The sequence below is a fragment of the Chelon labrosus genome (genome assembly GCF_963514085.1).
Source record: "Chelon labrosus genome assembly, chromosome: 20".
Taxonomy (NCBI): domain Eukaryota; kingdom Metazoa; phylum Chordata; class Actinopteri; order Mugiliformes; family Mugilidae; genus Chelon; species Chelon labrosus.
Genome location: NC_140353.1, coordinates 15,251,519 through 15,265,143, shown reverse-complemented (window position 1 = coordinate 15,265,143; position 13,625 = coordinate 15,251,519). Strand labels below are relative to the sequence as shown.

The 13,625-nt window shown below is 40.7% G+C and overlaps 1 protein-coding gene across 2 annotated transcripts in view; it reads left to right on the top strand.

Annotated features, from left to right (window-relative positions):
* dnajc17 (DnaJ (Hsp40) homolog, subfamily C, member 17) overlaps positions 1-13,625 on the top strand; it is a 64,752-nt gene that overhangs the window by 36,531 nt on the left and 14,596 nt on the right. The window lies entirely within an intron of this gene.

The window sequence follows — 13,625 nt, the reverse complement described above, 5'->3', positions numbered from 1 at the left end:
CAGTAGTTTGTTGACATGAGAAATGTTGTTGGCCAATGTTCATGCAGCAGAGGAAATGTTCACGACACAGTTTCTTCATTCGTGATAATTAAGCAGGGTTTCTTTTCATCTGCTCAATTCAAAAGTCTGCTTTAAAATCTTCCCATTCTGTGGCTTGGATTTCAGCTCTTCACTTTGTTTAGCAAGACAAATAGCACGCAAGTTTATTAAATTGGATTAGACGTTTTCATTTTATTCTGGGCCAATACTTTGTGCAAATCATTTTTTTATTTTTTTCTGAGGCACTTTGATCTTTCTTTTCACAAACACTGAGCACACCATATATGTGTGCATTTATTAGATTAAACCAGTGCTTCTCACAGATTTATTCATTTCCTCCTTGGCGCAATAATAGTAATAATTTTGGATCAGTCTTGTGACCGAGAGGGAAATGAAAGGCGTAGACTGAAGGCAAACAACAATGGTGGCAACTCTGATAAAATCAGCAATATGAATGTAATGTCACGTGGATGCATGAAGAGCCTGATGAACATTTCAGTTAGGCTTTGTATGTCATGCTCAATGTGAGGTGTAATTTAAAGCCTGATCACTGCTTAATATTGCGGTGAATCCAAGCAAGCAAAAGATCGTTCAGAAATGCGCTGTACTGCAATCAGTTTGGAAGACATGCTGATAACCAAATTGATTTACCATGACATACAATATAGATTTTTGAGATTTTATCAGATATTCTTCCTAAATTTGGTACAACTCTAGTATTCTGGATTGTGAGCCCATTTAAATGCTGTTTACTATCAGACTGGTCTGTCATGACCAGTGTTGTTACCGCCTTCTGAAATTACCCAAATTGCCTGCAATCAACAACCTCTTCATTCAGAGAGACGCAGGTGCTTGGTGAGAAGATTACCGCCCACTGGTTTCCAACATCAACACCATTTTGTCTGTGTTGTGTTGCTCTATAATTTTGCCACCAGCTCAGTCTCTTGTCACAATCTTTCACATTGGTCAAAATATTTAAGATGTTGTGTAATTAAAGCAACAGTGCAGAATTTCTGTCTGCGCCTTCTGGCGGTGAGAGTAATAACAAAAGATAAAACACTGATGTATGCCTACAGCATTTCTGGGCAACAGTTCTGCAACAGACATCATACCAAGAGAAATTGGCGCTTGTCCTTGAGTCAAAGTCTTTCTCATTTAGCCTGTAATATCCCCTTTGAACGCGGAGAAGAAACTTTTCTTGGAAACTTCTTAGATTCTATTTCATTGTTCTGGATCACCAGAGGCAATTAATTCATAAAACCATAGCCACATTTGTAACTCTCCTTTCTCTGCCATAGGCTCTTAGTTACTGTTGGCAACTCTTGCTAACAGTTGCATGCAACCTCAATAAGTAAATCATTTTGTGAACTTTTTGTCAATACAGAACCTTGGTTACATTACAACTTGCACGCTTCCTCATTTTTCTGGAGCACCAGATATGATTAATTCATAGAACCGTAGTCACATCTGTAACTATTGTTTCGCCACAGGTTTGGCTGCACTCTTGTTGCCGTTGTAGCTAACTCCATCTTTGTCGCTAAGGTTGCTCGTCTCTTCAGCTCTAGCAATAATTAATTGCAGATTGCATCGGTGCAGCATAATTGTGATATTCGTCTGTGATTTAGCTTAATCCAACATTGATTTGCATGTAAAGGTTCTGCACCGTGGCTTTAGATTTATTAAGGTTGTCTCAATGCTTTCGGAAAACGGCACAAATGTTGACTGACAAATTTTGGCATTTAGTCCATCAGATAAATGAGCCGCCATCTGAATCATTTGTGATGTTAAAAAAGAAACTATGGGATGTGTCTTTTCTCATGCTTTATTTGTCCCTGTTAACCTGAGACCCGCTGCAGGAAAGAAAACAGGAAAGCAGCAGGGTTGTAACCAAGGCCCCACACACAAAAAAAAAAAAAAACAGAGACCCCCTTGTTGCCAAAAAGAACACTCTCTGCAAGCTCTTTTTCTGCTCGACCGACTTCCTGTGCTCCTGCAGTGTCTTCCTGCGCCGGCTCATCTGCTGCTGGTTATTAGATTCCAGGGTCACCTCTTCTGTGACCGGCGGTGACAGTGGAGCACATCCCTGGTGGGTCCACAGGAAGCAGTTTGATCTTTTAATGAGGCCTTTGCCTTCAACCTCTCAGCTAAAGTGTGACCGCTTGTTGCAGGAACACGTCAATCAAACTTAGAAATGTCACGAAAGAAGCATCTGCAACTAAAGCAACAAAACTTAATTTTCAACAAATGCATGTGCGTACTAGATTCTTTCTTTCTAAACTGATAAATAAAATATCCGGCAAATCCGCAAGAATTCCCAGAGAGTTGTTTTAGCAGCTTCTTCAAAAATAAGTAGAAAAGAAAAGTGAAACGGTTGTTTATTTAACTGTATTCCATACGGTACAACATATTTAACATGTATTCTGTGAATTAGGAAGAGTAATCCCTGAAAAATGTACTTCATGTCTTGTAATTTCTAATTCCCAGAGTGCCAGGCATCCCACACACAGCATCAAGCCTCCTGCGATGAACGTGTCTGACGGATTTACTTGCTGTGAATGTGCGTGGGTAAAGACCTGCACTGAAAGGTTGCGCTGCTAAAGCAATCACTTTAAATCACTGAGTGGGGGCTGAATACAAATAAATTATACAGCAGGCACTGTATGTATTTGGTGATTTACTGTAAGTGTGTGCTGGAGTGATATTCCGATATTCTGCAGAGAGATTTAAACTGTGGGAGAGTTGAGACAAGAGGCAGCTCTGTGATGGATTGGCTGTTAGGGTTACACGGCATATAGGTTTACATGTGTTTAATTGTGATGAATCGTTGCATTGTAGGGTCATGTATTTTTTCTTTAGACCTTAATACTTGTAAATTTATACTTGTGAGTGCCTTCGTCTGCTTGGTTCCCCTCAGAGGAGCTTCACACTCCCTCTTCTGCGAGGGGATGCATCTTGGGTCTCCTTTCCTTTGCTATTTTCCAGATTACAACCTGAAGCTTACATAAAGTGTCTCTAAGCTGCGGAGATATTAACCAGCAGCCACAGCTCGGTTCATAGCAGTTCTCCTCTCCCCTCCTTCTCTTTTCACCTTACCTCACCTCGCCTCCTACTTTGTCATGCTGCGCTCACTGATAAATGATACTGCCGTGGTTGGGAACTACACAAGGCATCATAGCCGTGCGCATTGCCATGAAACATTTCGAGCGCTGTCACCAGGTTAACGTTTTGTTGAGAAACACCAGGATGTGGTTTGAGTGGTTGCGCATACTGGAAATGAGGTTTGTTTGGGGAGACTTTCGCTTGGTGATTAAGAATAATGTCATTAGATATTCGGGATGACATTTTCTTGCACACTGTGTCTTTTCTCTCGTCACCTCAGTTTGGGCCTAGATTTTGTGCATGAAGCGTGTCCCTAGGGGTTTCCACAAATGTGATTGGTTGGACTGATCAGTAAAAGGAAACAATATGATGCAGAATAAACAGAGGAACAGATGAAATCGTGCATAATCTATATAAATCCTGCCTGAATTCCCTATTCTTGTTTGTGTTGCTGAATAATGGGCATCAAGTAGAGTTAATTATCAATACTTAATGTATCTCACTCTGGATTCTTTAAATAGAAAGAACAAATATTGTTAAAGGTGGATTATATTGACCTTCTAGTAGTCACATTTTCATCCAACATCTGTGAAAGATGGAAAGCCTTTGGGATTTATTAGAAAGTCAGTGGGTAGAAACTTAAAATTGAAACATCAGGTGCATCTATGCATCATTTACTTTCTGCAACATGACTGACTAAGTGACGTTTTGAACTTTGTGTAAGTAGACTGTAAAAAAGATGGACATCATGACAGATCTTCAAAAGTGAGGCCAAAGTAAGTAGCGCTCCCCCTAGTGGCTAGTCACAGTATAGGCCATAAGCTTCACCATGTTAGTGGATGGGACTTTTGCATCCCTAACCCTAACCCAAACTAAGACACTAAACACATGTCAAGTATTTTTTTAGAGTTTAGTATGGTTTCTGTCATTTTAGATAGTTAATATAAAGTGTCTGAAAAGTTTAGTTTTCTTATTGACGCTATAAAAACATGATGTGACATCAAGATGATTGACAGTTGCCACTGACAACCGCTTTGTGAAGCGGTTCTGCTAGTCCGCGAGATTAAGGAGAAAAAAAAGAAAAATGAGACACGTCGCCAATATTTTTTTACAGTCTATGGTTCAAACGAATTTCCTAGCATGGTTTTGATCTTTTGTCCTTGGTCTTAGTTTAAACATTTAGATTTAAAGGTACTAGATTAACTTAAGTTGTAATCAAACCGTAGTTGCAGACAAATTGTCTGTCTGAAAAGGGATTACTCAACTGGTATATTGATGTCACATAATTTTTTAAGTCCTAAACTTAATAGGATTGTCTTAATGGAACACATTATTAAATCTGGAAAATAGCATATAACGACAGATAAGGTGGTTAAATCGAGAGAGAGGTAATTGAACAGAGAGGAATCCCATCATGGATGCATACCACTTAGACTGAGTCACCAAATCACTATTCTCACAAGGCCTGTGGTTAATAACATGTTTTTTATTACACGTTTGCAGCATGTGGCAGCTGACCTTCAATGTACAGGGAGCTCTCTGGTTTACATTTAAATATCATCTTACCAGCTGTATAGTGCAGAGTGATGCATGTTCTGATGACGTGCTTGGAAGCAGCTGCTTCAGCACTTGATGCCATCAGGTTGTCTTCCTTACCTGCTTAGAGCTGACGATTTATAGTTATCACTTGTTGCCTTGGTTACTTCACTGGAATTGTGTTTCTCGTGTATTGTATTTTTAAATGCTCAACCAGTGTCTGTCGGCCAGGTACAGAAGGAAGCATTATCCCTCAGTTCAAAGCCCAGTGCGATTTTCCATTAATAAATCAGCAGAGCCTTGAAATGAAGAGCCCAACTGTCTGTTATATATCAGGCTGGAAAAGAACCATACACAGGACAGAATATAAACTGTAGATGCATACTAGACTTTAATATTGGAGTCTGCAGTTAATCATGTGAAAGAGGAAAACTTAAATAACCGCGGCCTCTTTTGCCCTAACAACAAAGTAGAGAGAGTGACAGACGACGAGAGTCGATTATGTGACAATGATGTCATGGTACTACTGACTCTGATCAAGGCCATATGTTTTATGGGGTTTCCCTTGTTATGCTTCATGGTCTGCATCCTTCACATAAGAAACTGGACTTTTAGACAGGGAGGGATTGGGTGATACAGGTGATGCAGACAAGTAATGTCAATGCAAACCCTAGACACGTCTAGAGATAAAGGGATGATCACTAGGATCATTGCAAAACACCACTCCAGCGCAGCACGACAATAAATCACCATCTGGGCAGTAGGATTTTATTGCCTTGTTGTGACAGATAACAAGTAAATTACCATCGTGGGTCTGCACCCATTAAGGGAATGCATCCGGAATCTGATCGTTTAACACGTCTTCTGGGTTTTGAGGTACGTTAAGGCCGGCCTGCCTATCGTGAGTAACTCAGTGGAAATTCTTGGACGCACACATGCGCTCAGACACACAGGCTGTTACGGTTTTACAAGATGATGGATGAAGTTGAGGGAAGAAAGTAACATTCTCAAATGTAGTGTGGTTGGGATGGTTGCTGTGTTCCCAGACCAATAGCTCACTGACACTTATCTAATTCATAATTTGCTGCTTTATTACAAGTTTCAACTGAAGCATGAGGTCACAGGGGAGACACGGACACCCACACTGCTACACGCACACATACACACACACACACACACACACACACACACTCACTCACACACACAGTTACGCTCTGCGCCTCTGCTTACTCTTCATCCGTCCCTATCTTTCACGTGATTAAACAGTGTGGGAGATTGAGTAATGAAGCTTAACATATAATCCAGGCGTCTATTTCTTATCTGTGGTTGCTCTCTTCTTCGTATTCACTCTATCTCCTTCAGCCCACATCTAACCGATACAAGACGAAGTCTGGTTTATCTTCAATACTCCTCTTTTCACTTTAAACCACATTGCATTCCACATAAGTCAGATCCTCCCCATCTTCTACCATTATTCAAGTTGATGGAGTCACTTTGGGAAGTTGGGATGTGTCCAAATACAGAGTAAATGTGAGTAAATGTATCCACAATTTAATAAGATTCCACCATTGAATGAAATGGATAGTGTACATAAACACTATGTTTTACTGCACTTACTGTTTTATTTACACAAATTTAATATTAACTGCTGTAATATAATGTGAGTAGCACAGATGCTAGTCAGCAACAGAATGCATTGCAAGAGCAGGACAGTGGCAGCAAGCCTGTGTGTTCATCTTGAAATTATATAAGAGAATAAGTTGCATTGTATTGTGGCCTGGGTTCTTAGTAAGCTGCTAACAGTTAGTAGTTGGGCCTCAGGATAGAATGACTGGCTAATGTACTGATCATAACGTAGCTTGGTAAGTTGCTGCTATCCAGTATTGTAGTTCTTGATCCGGACCGTAAAACATTTTAGTTGTAAATTTCTTACCTAGAGACTTAGTAAAAAAATAAATAAAAATAGGTGTCCAGGTAGGACACCTCTGGAAATTGAGTTAATGTTGGAGACTGAAGGGACATAAATAAAGATGGATATTTTTTTTTTTTTGTGTGCATGTTCTAACCAAGGCAGATTTGACATATACATATAAACTGATCAGGCATAACATTAAGATGGTCAGTGTTATTTACTGCTCCTGTCAGTGGTCATAATGTTATGCTTGATACATCTATATTTGCTTAATACAGTGTGTTTGGGTCATTTATAAACTAATAATTTTATTGGCTGTGCTTTATATTGCTGTTTTACTTTAAAGTCTATGCTGTGTGTCCTTCAAAGCAGGGTGACGACATGTTTCTAGTCGAAGTATCCACACATGCCAGTCTGACGTGTATCGGTAGCAGTGAATGAGAAGGTCATTTAGCAAACTGAAAATGAAAATTATGATAGATGTTTAGAGAGTTCCAACTCCGTAATAATTGCACATTAAACAGCAACTGGCCGCTTAAGCTGTTGAAACGTAGTTAGCAGCTGCTCAGCATCACGTGGTGTGTTTCCACTACGCCCGACCACTGGGGATCACCGAGGTAAGAGATCATAAATTTCAACAGGGGACTTCCAATGTTTGACCTCAAATGGAACGTAGTGTGATATTCAAGAGTCTGTAACTTTAGGTGAACTGACTACACTGTGGACTTTTATCTGTTTGAAAGTTGAATATAAAAGATATAAATTCAATATATACCTGCATGTGCATTTTACTGCAATCATGCTTCTAAGTTTTATCTTTTCTGATTTAATGTTTGATCCAGCCATGGTTTACTCATCTGATACACTGTCCTGCCACTGGCTTTCCAAGTGTTGCAATGCTGAGACATGATAGTAAGACAACCAACAAAAATGTGTTCAAGATGACCTCAGGAAGATTAGTACAATGGATTACTCTCTTTCGTGCTAAGTTGTTCTGTGGTTTTCCAGGAAAGACAAGCTTGTCTGGGAGCTGTTGTACTGTTGACTGCAAGCCACAGAGGCTCCCCTTTTTCCTTCCCTCCCTCCTTCATTCCATCCTTCCTCTCCTCCAGCTCTGCCTTCCGATCCTCTGCCTGCATCCATCCAGGCCGTTTTAAATCCCCCCTCCCGTCGTTGCCTTCACGGGCTGCTTCCCATCTTCCCCTTTGTCTCGGTGCGCTCTCCAAGTGCACCAGCCTCGGGTGAGGAGGCTGTTTCTTATTCCATGTCAGAGTGATCCCAACTGGGCCACAGCCTAATGAATCATTTCCTGCAAGATACGGTGAGAAAATCACTTTCAGAGTTTGGAGAGAGCAGTCGATGCAGCATGAATCTCATATGCCCTGTCTTCTCCTCTCTCCACTTTGTGGCCAAGCACAGTTTGTATACACGTGTGCATGCAACCGGTCACACGCACACAAACCAACACAGAGAGGACTGACGTTGTGTGCCTCTTGATGTATTCTTTATTTTACAGGGAGCTACTTAGGCTCTGTGAAGCCGCAAACCTGATTAAAATGGTTTTAGCCATATGAGCACATGGACATCAGATGTTGCACCCCTTTCTTCCAGTGTCCTTTTTATCCGTTCCCATCCACGAAAACTCATTTGTATGCCTAATTGTCCAAACACACCGCCAGTCAGTATATATACAGTATATTTTTATACCTTTGTGCTCACCGATTTTTTCAGGAGCATTCGCTAAATATCCACTTTAGCTCCTCCAACCTGACACACACACACACACACACACACACACACACACACACACACACACACGCTTTCATACTTAGCCTGCACTCTGTCACGTACCATCTCCCTCTGGGTTTCTGGACCTCCCTGCTGCTCAAGCTGTGTGACTTGGCAGTACATACCGTAGCTCAGAAAACAGCACCCAGGAGGTCACTGAGTGTGTGTCTATATGTGCAAAGGAGGAGAAAGGCAGCATAGTGTATGCACTGTGCAATATACGGAGTCTTTTCACATGAGCGCGGATGCATTTGTGCGTTTTTTGTTTGTTTTATCTGCTGCATGCTAAGCACCATTAAACAGGTGGCTCCACATCCCTGTGCAACCAGACTCTGATCTCCTGCTCAGAGGAAACGCTCCTACAACTACCAGGTTCCCTCCTGGCCTTTCGGATTTTCATTTTTGCGCTGCAATGCCGTTTCTCTCACCTCGTGTCTTCCTTATACTTTATTTGAACTCCCCCTTTCCCAGCTACAGCTTTGCCTTTGCCCCCTTGGGCTATTTGGCTTGGCATTTCGCCCAGATTAGTGCACTTTCTGTCCCCCAGCCATTACGGTCATTTGGGAGGACTATTTTCCTTCATGCATGTTGTTTCCCCCCATGAAGTTCCACCATCTACTCCCCCTTGTCCTCCCTGCACCACTCCATTAAAGAGAGGTCTCTGGCAGCCGGGCAAAGGAATGAGCCAGAAAAAGAACATGATGCCACATGGAAAGCTTTATCTGTTTCCTCCCAACACTTATCTGAAAGAGATGTCACAAGCTTATCCAGAAAACCGAGTTGCTGCTCCCCTTCCCAAACCAGTGATGGTAATTTCTCAAGATATGGTCGTATTTTTTTTTTAAATTTTATTTCTAAAAAGTCCCCTTGAAACCCAAATGTCAGATAATCACACGGAATATTTTCATCGCAAGCGATTTGACCACATCAGATGGTATGTAGTGGCAAACAGCGCTAACCAAGGGATTTTGAATCTCAATCCAAATGCAATAAAAATGCCAGCAAAAGCCTTATTGGACTTGTTGCCAGGTTCTTGAAAACCATGCATACTTCTTCTGCTGGTTCACCATTCTTATATTACCAAGGTGAGGACCTGCCAAAGTGAAATATGCCTCAGGATTTTTTTCTTTACTTCACCCTTTCCAATGAGTTACTTCCACGTCTTGTTCCATAAACCTCTGACTTCTCAATCAGCAGTTTTGGCTGCGCGGATTCTTGCGTTGGCATCAAGCTGCTGTTGTGTTTAGCTCTTTCTACAATCAGTGATAAATGTCCTTGGCCTTTGTGGAATTCCATCCATCCAGCTCGACCATTTCCCCAATGCGAGTGTACCTTTTCCCATGTGTGTTATAGTTGGCATCCTGAGGAACAAGGTCCGCTTACATCTAATTATCACTCTGACAAATTAACACCCCTTGTGCTTATTTCCAATCACAGCATGGGTTAGCACAATTCCCCGAAATGCATTGTGCCCAGAATGGTGCTGGCTCTCCTTGTACTATGACTCTCTTTTCTTTGCTTTTCAAAAAATAATTTTGATTTATTGGTTCAGCATGCTATTTGTTACAGAAAGATTTTTAAGAAAGAAGTTGTACCCAGTGGATCAAGCTATGGTAGGTTAGTTCAACAAATCCAAGATAATGAGAACTAATTGTACCTTAATACCTCTGATATTGACTGAAATGTATCCCTTCTTATGCAGGCTGAGCATTGGCATGATGCCTTTACTCCTGTCCACATAAGGTCAAAAGTTAACATTGCCGAGTGCCCCAAAATGTCCCCTTTTCTATTCTATATCACTGCCGTTTAACTGCTAATTATTTCTAAATAGGCATAATTGTGTCTAGGTTTAAATACACCATCTGCGAAAATGCTTCACACTGCAACCAAGGGCGTTTTTACACAATTTAAATCAGTTCTTGAGTCTACTGCACACAATATGAAGTTGCTATGTTGTCTATATTTTTGTAGTTAAAAAATTATAAAATAGTAATTAGACTAACTAATTTGACTGTACATCTTGGACTTGAGTTTTAGATTACATAATAGTCTTTCTTTGTTTTTCATGAAAGCTAAAGTTATCAAATTATGCTTGTTTTTTTAATAAGGCCACGGGATAATGGCTAACATCACTGCCGTGCTTTTGAAACCACCGTGACCACACAAGCTTTACGAGATGACATGGTCACCCACAAGTCACCACATCCATTAGGAAAACAGATGCATAATAGCATGAAAGCTATGGGGACCGATGTTAGTAGCGATTGACATACTGTATGTCTCTCAGGCATTGTTGCACTATTGGTTCAGTTGCTGGGTTTGTATTTGAGATTCTGTACTTTCCCTTGTAGCCCTAATCCAGTGCACATGTCCGTGTGAAAACCCGGTTTGGAGATGCACATCAGCACATTTAATCTTGTTTTATGACAAAAAGTGACATTAACTGAGAATTATGAAAGAGCATTTTAGTCTACAGTCACTGCTGTGCTTCCCCTAAAGCTCAGTCTGTTGACAGTGACAGTCATTTGAGCTCACCAAGCGCTTAGAAAGGGAAACATACATTTTAAAGGACAGTCTTTTTTCTTTTTTCTCTGGGTAATTTCTCAGTAAATTACTTATATTATAATTTGATCAAATGCAGTTGACTACTGAATTGCCAGACAAATGACAGGTATATTAGTTTGGATCCCCTCAGCTCATTTTGATTTCCTAGGGGTGTTATCAAATGTTGACTTGGCCTCAAAATTTGGATCCCGAACTGTTCAAGTATCTGAGGAATGCTCTGGAACAAGCCTGACCCACACAATATTAGGACATAATAGGTCATAATATTATGGCCGATCAGTGTACCTTGATTCAGTGTCACTTGGGTTACCCCACTACCCTGTCTCTTTAGGAGGCTAGCAGCTCATCTTGAGTCTGTTCATTCTAATGGAAGAACAATCTGACATTAGTGTGAAGCTTAACTTGGATACCTGTTTGTGTCTCAACAACACATACTTGCAAGAGTATGCTAAAATAATGCTGTCAAAACTATGTGGAATATGTACTTTATTTATTTATTTTTTCCTAAGCATATTTCTGGTTAACACAATTTTTTCCCCCTGCCAACCGTATTAAATTTGTAAGCTCATGCCAACTGACATTTGTGAACACCCTCATAAATTTTCAGAATGTGTTTAGCAGCTGTGTAAATAGCTAATGTTCGCAAAAAACTAAATATTACTGCTGTCAACCAATTAATCACATAATTTAACAGTTAACATGCAATTTATGCCAAATAATCACAGGTTCTTATCTGTGTTAAATGTACCTTAAAGGAAGTTTTTTTGTGTTTTTATCATCAATATTCGAGTGGACAAATATGGCTTTTGTAATGCATGTAATGTATGTAATTAATATTATTGCTATTGCAACATTCCAACACAATGACAAATAATGTCCAATAATGCATTCCACTGCATGTCTCCTAGGAGGCACTAAGTGTACGCCATGAGATAACTTTAGCGCTGCATGTAACATGTCATCTTTAATGCAGCAATCTATCTCTATTGTTTATGAAAGTGCTGTATGAAACCCACTCCATATTAGATAGAAAACAGGCGCAGAGAAGGCAAGCCTGGGTGAAATCAGTTTGAACAAGAGGGAGGCTAGACATAGTCTGCCAAAACAAATAAAATGAGCTCCCAGATTTGTCTGTTTCAAAGTTCAGTTTCAATATTACAGTGTCTTGTCTTGTAGTAGGTGGGGTTCTATCCCCTAGTTGGGAGATAATGAATTTATTGTTTGGGGCGGTATCAGATCCTGAATGTTTTTTTGTCATGTGCTGTGTTCAGAAATGTTGGTTGAACGGTAGTACGCCAAGGTGCATTTTGGATGTCACTGAGCTGCAGTGGGGCGGCACAGTGCTGTGGTGGTTAGAACTGATGCCTCACAGCAAGAAGGTTCTGGGTTTGAATCCATCGGCCGACTGGAGCCTTTCTGTGTGGAGTTTGCATGTTCTCCCTGTGGGTTCTCTCCGGGTACTCCAGCTTCCTCCCACAGTCCAATGACATGCTCATTAGGTTAATCCAATTCTAAATTGGCCGTAGGTGTGAATGTTGGTGTGTTAGCGATGGACTGGGTACCTGTCCAGGATGTACCCCGCCTCTCGCCCAATGACATCTGGGATAGGCTCCAGTGCGACCCATCAGAGGACAGAAAATGAATGAATGAATAAGCAGCAGCATAAAGTAACCGTTTTCCTGTGAAATAAACTGACGGTCAGGATCTGTACTACCTTTCGTGACTTGTCATAAATCAACTGGTGATGTACTGCTTGTGAAACTGTTCCCTTACAGTATGTTCTGAAATGAGTAGTAGGTGTGATGTCAGCTACGGGCCAGACTCAAATGGGTGCCATGGGATGTGAGAGATGGAATTTTATGTTGTCGAGTGTGTAACGACGAGTGTTTTCTCAGCTGGTCCACTCAGGAGGATGCAGTCAGCCATCCCTTTGCACTCAAATGTCCACATGTTTGCACTGGACCTGAAATACAGATGTATCCATTACGTCAGTGAACAGTCACGTCTCAGTACATTTGACTTGGTCTGCCCCAATATTGGTGACCTACCACAAGTACAAAGGCAGATGTCTAACACTCATACATGTCTGTTAGTTGGTACGGATTTCATTTATGGTTCGTCCTGGCTGCACAGAAGTTGTCAACTAAGTAAGCGCTTTTAGATCTTTTATTAGAAACTCCCTCGCTGTAAAAGTTGCAGACATTAAAAGACATGATGCTGAACTAATTATAGGTTATTCCTGGTTGTTAAGACCATTAAAAACCGAAAGCAATGAACCATTGGGGTTGCAGGAAGTCCAGTGTTCTCCTTATAGCAGATCCTTGGAACTATAATGACATTAATGTGTTGTTTTTGTTCTTTTAAAATCCTTATAATCATTTAATTTCCCAACAAAAAGACTACAATGTCCTCTAAATTTAGTCTTGTCATTATTTTAAAAAAGGGGTTGCTCAGTTATTAGAGGTTTGGAACAGAGTCATAAATAGGCTTAGGCTAAGGTTATTTCAGTGTTACTGTTACCAGGGTTACAAAATGAGCATCATCCTGTCACTTGTCCCTACAACTGAGTTTGCATGAGAGAATGCATGAGTGGTCCCGTGCAAGTACTCATATTTGTTATACCCATATCTTTTGGGCTCTATATATCTTTTTAATTGCAATCCTGAGCTGGCTCTTTCGATCTTCA